Raw genomic sequence first — 10,031 nt, forward strand, 5'->3', positions numbered from 1 at the left:
AAAGTAAATTGCTTCTAGAGGTCTCTGCTTCTTAAGAGAAAAAAATCATTTGTAAAAGGTGTGATGAGCTCTGATGTTATGCCCCAGCAAAGATAGCAGCAGCAATTGGAGTGTGACTTTCAGATTAAGCTTATTATGATCCACGGCCATTCTCTAATAGTAAATCAGTTTTTCACATTGGCTAAAAGTAACGTTAAAGAGAGATATGATAGGAGTTATTTTTTATTGCCTCTCTCTCTTTGGATGTTATAAGGTCTGTGAGGGCAAATAATCTTACTTATTATATCCGCTGCTGTGTTTACAATACTCAGGATGCTACTTGGCACTCAATCAAATGTTTGTTGACTTAATGAATATTTAGATGTAAATAAATTGAAAGGTGTATGAGAGAATTACAAGAGGATGCAGTTAAAGATACAAATAGGGGATCCTAACTTGAAGGCATTTTTATGCAAAGGATTTTTTAAAAAATATATTTTATTGATTTTTTTTTACAGAGAGGAGAGGAGAGGGATAGAGAGTTAGAAACATCAATGAGAGAGAAACATGGATCAGCTGCCTCTTGCACGCCCCCTACTGGGGATGTGCCCGCAACCAAGGTACATGCCCTTGACCGGAATCGAACCTGGGACCCTTGAGTCCACGCTCTATCCGCTGAGCTAAGCCTGTTAGGGCTATGCAAAGGATTTTAAAATGTATTACGGTCATTTATTATGTATTATTACCAAATAAGCTTTAAAGCAACGTGATGAATTATACTTTAGAAATATGATTAAATGTTAACATGGAGTATAGTTTAGAGGACAAAGAGCCTGAAGATAGGGAGGCCTAGGAACTTGGATAAATTAGTGATAGTCATCTAGGCCTTCGTGCAAGTCTCATGACTCAATCATTGTTCTGTAACGAGTTAGCTTAGTATTCATTTATGATAAACATTCTCAGTAAGAATAGAAATCAATTTTCTTAACTTCCTTAAAAATACTTATGAAAGATTACACCAAATATCATACTTAGTGGAAAAGTGTTAACTTATTTCCATTACGGGAGGAAAAAAACCTCTGTCAAGGATACCTATTGAAAAAGAAAAGAGGCCGTTCTGGCTGCTACCGCTGATTGCTGCCTTGGCACTTGTGGCAAGGCTGTGCTGTTTCCACCTTAACATAAACCATGTCATAGAACATCCGCATCAGCCAAGGTCACTCTGTGAATAGAGTGAGCAAAACCAAGGCTATATTCCTTAGTTATTCTGAGCACTGCACAATATAAGGACACCGTGCAAATCACAAAAATAACCAAGCACAGTCCCTCTGCATGCTACCTGAGCAACTGCTGTTTCTTATATCAATTACACCTTTAGCCCAACGCCATTCCACCTACCTGCTAGATAAAAAAGAAAATACACAATCATAGAATTGCCCACTTCAGAGCAAAACACACTTCCTGGGTTCCTCTTCAAAATTACTGAACATGCGCCCCCCTTCCTACAACAACCTCCTCCTAAGACCTTACTGAGATCCCCCATTGTTCTGCCATGGGGTATGATTTCTCTGGCAACAAGTAAGAAACCCAACTTTGATCCTGGTGTTTCTTGGGGTCCTTGGTTGGTGGGCATCTATACTACTTTATTGCAAATATTAAACGTTACTCAAAGAGTAGAAGAGAGGAAAACAGATTCTCTTAACAGGGATGCAAGAGCAAAAATATCTCCAGGGTAGTTACTAGTAGATTTCACTTACAGTGAGAACGTGAAGGGAACAGTCAGAAAAATGACTCAGGACCCAAGTTGCCACTGACAGTTGTGTAGGTTGCGTTCTTCCAAAAGGTGTTATGCACAGGGAGCCAGGGAGGCTCAAAACTGGGCCCCGCTCATCGACCCGTGTGCCTTGGCTTGGCGCTCTCATACCAGGAGAGAGGAGGGCCTTTGGAAACTTGCATGGTGGACAGTGTGACAACTATGGTGCTCTTGCGGTTAACATTTTTCTGTGAACTTACCATGAATTACAGACTTTTATGAGGATGAGAGGTTGAAGGATGAAGGTTGATTTGGACGTCTTGAGTTTCATGTAATGGCTGAGGTCATCAGAGATAAATATATTTAGGACATGATCAGCCCTAATTGTCTCAAGCAGACTGTGGCAGCGAGGCTGTGAGATCTGGCCTGAGGCACCTTTTGCCAGGAGCATGCAGAGTATGGCCCCTTGTTCACTTCCTCTGACAGCAAAGTAGAGGCCAGGGAAGGGGCAGTCTTCCATGAAGTATGGGAAGTGCCTATCTGCCCTCTGTAATTTATACCGTTAGAGGTGTGGTGGCCAGGGAAAGATCACAGAAAAGGGTCTTCTTCCTTGCTTTTACCCATGCTTTCGCCTTCTCTCTGATTGAATATACTCCCATTAGGTTTGACAAATAACTGAGCTCCCTTCAAACTCAGCTCTGGAATTAGCTCTTTGGTGAAGACTTCACTCCTCCTGAATTGGGCTGACACCTTCCCTCTTTGAAACCACACTATTTTATTATGACACAGATCTCAAATTCATACCTTGGATTTATTTACATATTTCTTTCTCTTTAAGAGTACATTATACCTTTTTTAAAAATCTCTATCACTCAGCACAACATCTGACACATAATGGTGTTTGATTATACTGAGTAAATTAAATTGGACTGAATTGACTTGAAGATTAAACTAATGTGATGGAATGAATATGGGGGCAGAAGGCAGAAAACCCAGTTTTCTAGCTTTGCCTATGCTAACTACATTCAATCACAGTTGACATTCAGTACCCTCTGTACCTTATTGTTTTTTAAAGTGTCAACATGAAGGCATTGGTTGATCTTTGACATCGCTTTCAGTATCTGTAACTCAGTGATTCAGACTGATGTCCCACATGGGTGACCTTTTTAGCTGAGTTTTCATAATTTGTATAAAGAATGGTGATGCATTCCTAGGCATAGAAGATCAAAGTGTTCCTTGATAATAAAGCTTTTGCTCAAATACTAAGGGCTAACTAGGAAATCTGGCTAAGAACACGTGGATATTTCCCAAGACTACTGGATTTCTCACACTGACTTAAAAACAAACAGGAGTATAATTTGTCAAGCTTTATCTAAATAGAATTCATACAATGACCTCGAGGTCTATTGAATTGCCTTGAATAGAAAAATGTTTACATTACTAGGCAAATTGGAACCTGTGATTTACTGGAAAGATTTTAAAGCTTATAACGTACAAAGAACCTGTGTCATTAAAGAATAATTTCCTTTCCATATTTTGTATTAAAAAAATCTTTGGCTACCAGGAACCAGTTATCATAATAATGTGATTTCAAATGAACTAAATACCAACAGTAGCTCTAGCATTATAAAGATGATGTTTATAAATGATTGAATTGCCTCTAAATTGTTTCCACAGGAACTATACTAATGAGTAAAACAAGGACATTTTCATTATCAAAATTATGTTATTCTCTCAAACTGCTTTTATAAAAAGATAGGTGATTTTTTTATACAATTGGGCGGATAAGACAACAGTATGTTTTTATGTAAAATAATTTAAAAATACAAATAATTTTCAATTTTATCAACCATTACTGATTTATAATGTCTGTATCAGGGTGGTGAGAAATATGTCATTAGAGGTGGTGTCTGCAGGCTTATATTAATTATATAGTCTTACATAATGGTAAATGTATTGGTCAATGTACTTTTAAGATTGACAAGAGCAGTTTAGGTCATTGTTTTAACCTTTAATAAGTTATTATTGCAATTCAATATGAACATAAATAAAGCATCAAAACGCTGGAATTTTTCCAGCTTAAAAACAAACTAGAGGCCCAGTGAATGAAATTTGTGCACTGGAGGGGGAGTCCCTCAGCCCAGTCTGCGCCCTCTTGCAGTCTGGGATCCCTTGCTCCTTACTGCCTGCCTGCTCACTGCTCCTTACCACTCAGCTTGCTGCTCCTTAGTGCTGCTGTAGGGGCGGGAGAGGCTCCTGCCACCCCCACTGCGCTCACCAGCCGTGAGCCCAGCTTCTGGTTGAGCGTCTGCCCCCTGGTGGTTAGTGCACATCATAGCGACCAGTCATTCTGGTCGTTCCGCTGTAATGGTCGCTTAGGGTTTTATTATATAGATGACTTTCAAGTGTTTTAAAATTGCATTGTGTAAAAAAAACCTGACTGTGTAAAGAATGTCATTTGTGTAAATACTAGGTCTTAGATATATTCAGGCTGAGATTTGAAAAGTGATTATTGTTCCCCAAATAACAGAAAATATGTCTATTATTTTTGGTGAAAGCCAATATAAATGTGCTAAACCCTAAAAATATTTCAGTACTGAAATATTGCCAGAAAGACAAATCACTTGTTCTTAGTAATAGTCTTTTAAATAAAGACCTGTTCCATATGTGACACATTGAAATCACATATCCTAAGACTCAGGAAAATTTGTGTAACTAGGGGGACAGGTGGTCGCCATCACCCTCTCAGGTGTCCCTGACTCTTTGTATTAGTTCCCTACTGCTACTGTAACAAATTCCCATGAACTTGGTGGCTTAAAACAACACAAATATGTCCTGCAGTTGCTAAGATAAGAAGTCCCAAATGAGTCTCACTGAGCCAAAATGAAGTTGTCATCAGGCTGCATTCCTTCTGAAGGCTCCAGTGGAAAATTGGTTTCCTTTGGCTCTTCCAGCTCCCAGAGGCCACCTGAATTCTTTGGCTTACAGCCCCTTCCTCTGTCTTTAAGGCACATCATTCCAATCTCTGCTTCCACCATCTTAGCTCCTTTTTCTGACTTTCACACACTTGCTTCTCTCTTATAAGGACCCTGTGGTTATACTGGGTTTCCTTAAATAATTGATCCAGGATAATTTCCCCATCTCAATATCATTAACTTAATCACATCTGCAAAATCCCTTTTGTCCTGTAAAGTAACGTATTCACAGGTTCTGCGGATGAGGACATGGACATCTACATTTTTCTGTTTTCTACACATAGAACCTTTTGCACTGTGGTAATGTCTACTGTTTACTTGTCAGAAAAAATGTTTTTAAATGCATGGAAATAAAATACATATGTATACAATGGAATAAATCATTGAATTACAATAATCAAAATATTTGAAATGCCTGCTTTAGTAATATGGGTAATTTTTAAATTATTGTGTTAAATAATACTTGCAATGGCTAATAACTATAATTTCAAAGTAGTAAAGGATAAACAATATTTACAACAACTGTTTGTGATATAAAAATATCTATGATTTTTATTGTACTACTAATAGTGTGTTGTCTTTTTGTTTAATTTTCTACACATCAATAATAGCAACAAATGCTAAACTTCAATTAGAACTTAAGGCAAAAAATATAATTTTTACTTTCTCCCATGATCTTGGACTGCGGGATAAGAACCCCTGTTACACACACTCAGCAGAAAGAAAAGATTTTGACTTGTCAGTGTGTGTGTGTGTGTGTGAGAGAGAGAGAGAGAGAGAGAGAGAGAGAAAGAGAGAGAGAGATATAAGGCCAGCAAATTGCTATTATTCTACAGTTCTTTAACAGTTCTTTAACTATATTTGCTTTTTCCTATCATTCAGCTACTAACTGAAAAGTAAAATAAACTAATTATGGACATTCTTTATATGTGAGATTCTCATTCTCCTGAACATTAGACACTAAGGTATTTATAGACACATAGAAATTCTTCTGTGTGTATTCAAATTTTGACATATCATGCTGATTAATTTTAATATTTATTAGCAATGAGATTTCTATAGATGTATGATATAGCATTTGTTGTCTAGGAGCTCGCATTTGACTTAGCACACAGAATGTACCTATTCTGCTACATGAACACCATTATATTCATTGTGGATATGTTGTGGTTTAATTATTCACAATTTGTGTTAGATAATTTTTTAAATATTTTCTAATGATAAGCAAGCCATATCTTTGCAATCCAAAACAAAATAAAAGAGTTAAAAACTATAAAGGCTATGGAGGCTCGTCTAAATTGTGATGTGGCTGAGAACTGGATGATTTAAGGCTGTTGGACTGATTTTTATAACTGTTGGAATAATTCCTTCTTGGACTAATTAGGCAATCTATCATAAAAACTCTGTTTCAATTTAATTTAGACACTCTGGGAATGCTTCATTTCATAGCCAGTAACACACTGAGAATGAAATTCTTTTATGCTTTTGAGATGATACAATTAAATTGTAGCCACAGGCTTATTAAGAATGCTTCTCTCTCCTACGGCACTTAATCAAAGAAGAAAATATGTGACTTTCGGGTAAGATGGCAAAATAGTGCATGTTTGTTTAACTCCCCTACATGCACTTTAAATGGAAGTAAATATCCCACAAGCAAATAAATAAAATAAAATCTAAACAAAATAAAACAAAACGGGAAACAGAGAATAAATTATTTCTATATTGAAATCACAACTTCAATTTCATACAAACATGTCAAATAATGCCTGCCTCATACGAAACAATTAGGACCAAATAGAAAAACAACTCTGAGATATGGCACAAATCCTTAATTTTGAGTTTAGAGTAACATGCTAGAAATGGGAGAGTTCAGGAAGACCCCACTGATAGGCATATTTGAAGGTGTTTGGGCGGAGGGTGTGTCTCAGTCATGGGCAACATAGGGAACCTCTGCTGGGCATGTATTTCTTCCATGCAGAGCAGGTGCGATTCATGTCAGGCAGAAGGAGAGCACTTACCACCGCACCGTTGAGATGTTTGCCTATCCTGCTGGAGTATGTGCTCGCTGCTTTTGGGAAATATTCCTCACCCAGCCCACCAGCAATGCCTGGTACAATCCAGCTCTCCGTCCCTTTTCTGTCCTGGTCTCATAACGCACATGCTCTTCTAAATCTCCATCCAGCTGGATAATTCATCATCAGTCTGAATAATGCACTATCTGTATGCTAACTTCATCTTTCTCATGTTGACCCTGCTGCTTGGTATTTCTTCCTATGGTTCTTCCAGGAATAAGTCCCGTTGCAGTCCTACCCAAACATCAAGGTCTTCTCAGAAGCAGCTTTCTTCATAACCCTTTCTTACTCCACTGACTTTTTATAGGACTGCCAAATAATGTTCCTTCCAAGAAGTCCTCTATGCTTCATTCTTTATGGCATCTCATCTTTTCCCCCATAACGCAGTCATTTCTATTTATGATGTTAATTTCTTAAGGTGAAAATCATGGCAGCTTTGTATTTATTTATTTATTCCCCATGTCCCAAAGTACAGCTCTTTGCATAAAATAATTATTCTGTGAATGCTGATGCATCTATATATTTTGTTTTGTTCAACTTTGAGAATCAAATAAACAGGAAGAGCCTTTCACTTCTGAAAGATATTTTTTCTCTGAACAGTGCAAGTCTCAGCACAGTAAAGCGTATCTTTCAAGGCCCTGCAATTTGTCATCATGACGCAAATGAGCTCCTCAGTGCCCTTAGACTTGCCAGACCTCTAACATAACTACAACACTTAACCTTGAGGTCTTATGACAGCTCAAGTGCCTTAAATGTTCTCTCTCAAATACTCAATTATCTTACCTAAATTGCTTCATCTTTTCTAAATATATTGCTTATATGTCATTAAATGGTTTGGACAACATTATAAACATAATTGTTTTGTAAGTTTTCTTGCTACAACCATTTTTACAGTTATATTTTACTTTATTCTCCCTTCTAATGTACTATTTTACCCACACAAGGGTATCTGTAAAGGATATGTAGTTTAAGAACATAGCTCTTAGAGGGACAGCTGTGAATCTGTCATAGAGCATTAGCATCTCACATTCATCCTCCCCTACTTGACTCTTCTGCCTTTTGTTCAGATGAAAGATTTTGTGTTTTTCATTCCCCAGCTTTTTTTCTTAATTTTTTATTTGGAAATAATTTAAATTACATAAAAGTTGCAAGCATAGTGCAAAGAACACCACTTAAATACACACACACATATATGCAGAGAGAATATATATATGTATACATATATATGTATGTATGTACATCTATAATAATAAAAGCATAATATGCTAATTAGACCAGACATCCTTCCGGACGACCTTCTGGATGAAGCCAGGACTGTGAGAGAAGCCCAGGTCCCGGGTGTCTGCTGGCGGCCAGAGGGAAGCCCAGGTCCCGGGTGCCAGGGGGAAGCCAGTCCCGCAACTGGGGGAAGGAAGGCCTACTCTTGCACAAATTTTGTGCATCGGACCTCTAATATATATATACATTTCTCAGAATTTTTTAGAGTAATTTGCAGATATCATTGCCTTCCTTTACCTCAAAATGTTTCAGTGTGATTTGCTACAAATAAGATCTTTTCTTACACAACCACAGGACAGTTTCCAACTTCAGTAAAGTTAATATTGACATAATACTATTATTTAATTTTCCATCCATATGCTGAAATCTTTATTTTGGTTTGTGATTCTGTATATGTGTTATTAACATATATATATGACTATAGTAAATAAAATAATATATAATACAAGGTTTTAATTATTTTTCTATCATTTCCTACTACTTTAGTGATTCCAAAATTGTTCCATGTATATTTGAAATTCTTCATAATTGGCAAAAAAACCCAATATGAGTTAATGGAAGGGACATAAGGCTGAGAGTCAAGAGAGTCAGTGGCAATCACTCAACTTTAAGAACTTCTTCAAAATCATTTGCTTTCTTGATTTTGAGTCTGCTCTGTGAAATGAGGCATATCACGTAACTTTTTTGGTCTTTGGTTTCCTCTTAAGAACTTCTTTTGTGAACCATAGTTTTCTGGGTGCTCTCCTGGCACTGTATGTCCAGCAATCCTCTGACTTAATTCTTTCCCACATACGACAGATGAAGAAACAGGGTCAAAGAAGTCTGTTTGCATTCCAGAAGTCACACTGCCAAGAAATGTCAGAGCAAGCATCTGAGCTCAGATTTGATTGCAAAATAATTGTTTTTAACTGCATATCAGTTCTAAACCATCCATGTCATTTTAGCACCAAAGTACTTCATCATCTGGTCCCACCATGACTATTAATTCTGACCCCACTTGTCTCCACTGATTCTCTCACTGCTCCCTTCAGTCTTGTCATCTTCCTACAACTACAGAGCTCTTTCCTACCACAGTAAGTTTACTCATGGTTTTCCTGTCCTTACCTCTTTATCTACATCCACATCTCCATCTCATCTGCCTTCATGGTCCATCTCTTGCTCTCCTGAATCCCTTTCACATCTACAACCTTCAGCATCATTTTAGTACTTTATTATAGTTTAAAATGTCTCCATTAAAAAAAATGTCTCCATTATTTCCAATGCACTGGGCATAACTTAACGGCAAGAATTATACTTTATAAGTCTTTTTTACCATGCTTTAATGCTGACCATAAAATAAAAGCTTAATTCCTACTGATTAAATTTCTTTTTGAAATTGATATGCAAATTATTTGAAAACTTGGAAACATGACACAAACATATGTCAATATAATTTCTGAATTTCAGTTCTCCCCTCTCTTTATCCAATAGAATTTTATGCAGTGATTTGTTATTTTTCAGTTATCTTTCTAAAAGCATGGTTTTTATTGTTGACTGTAGTCCAACAGTGAGTCAACATGTCTATAAGCTTTTAGGATAAGCTTCTCTCAATAGTAATGACCAATACTGCCCATTAAATACCTATAATAGGCTAGACATTATTACAGTTTAATTCCATAAAGCTTCAAAGAAATGAAAATTACTTCACCATTTTATATACTTCATCTAAAATCCCCAAACAACTTATCAGGACAGCTACTACTTATAGACACAGGAGCCAAAAATCAAGGATACCAATGATTTGTGCAGGTCTACTCCAGGAAAGATAGATGTTATTATTGCAAGCCAGTAAAATCTTATTTCAAAGTCTCTGATATTTCATCCATGCCGTATTTCCTCATCTTATTATGCAATGTAAAAACTATATTAGACAATATATAGCCAATGGGTGCGTTTTAGTGTATATAATCCTATATAATAAAAGCCTAATATGCT

The sequence above is a fragment of the Myotis lucifugus genome, unplaced genomic scaffold (genome assembly GCF_000147115.1).
Source record: "Myotis lucifugus unplaced genomic scaffold, Myoluc2.0 scaffold_1, whole genome shotgun sequence".
NCBI lineage: Eukaryota > Metazoa > Chordata > Mammalia > Chiroptera > Vespertilionidae > Myotis > Myotis lucifugus.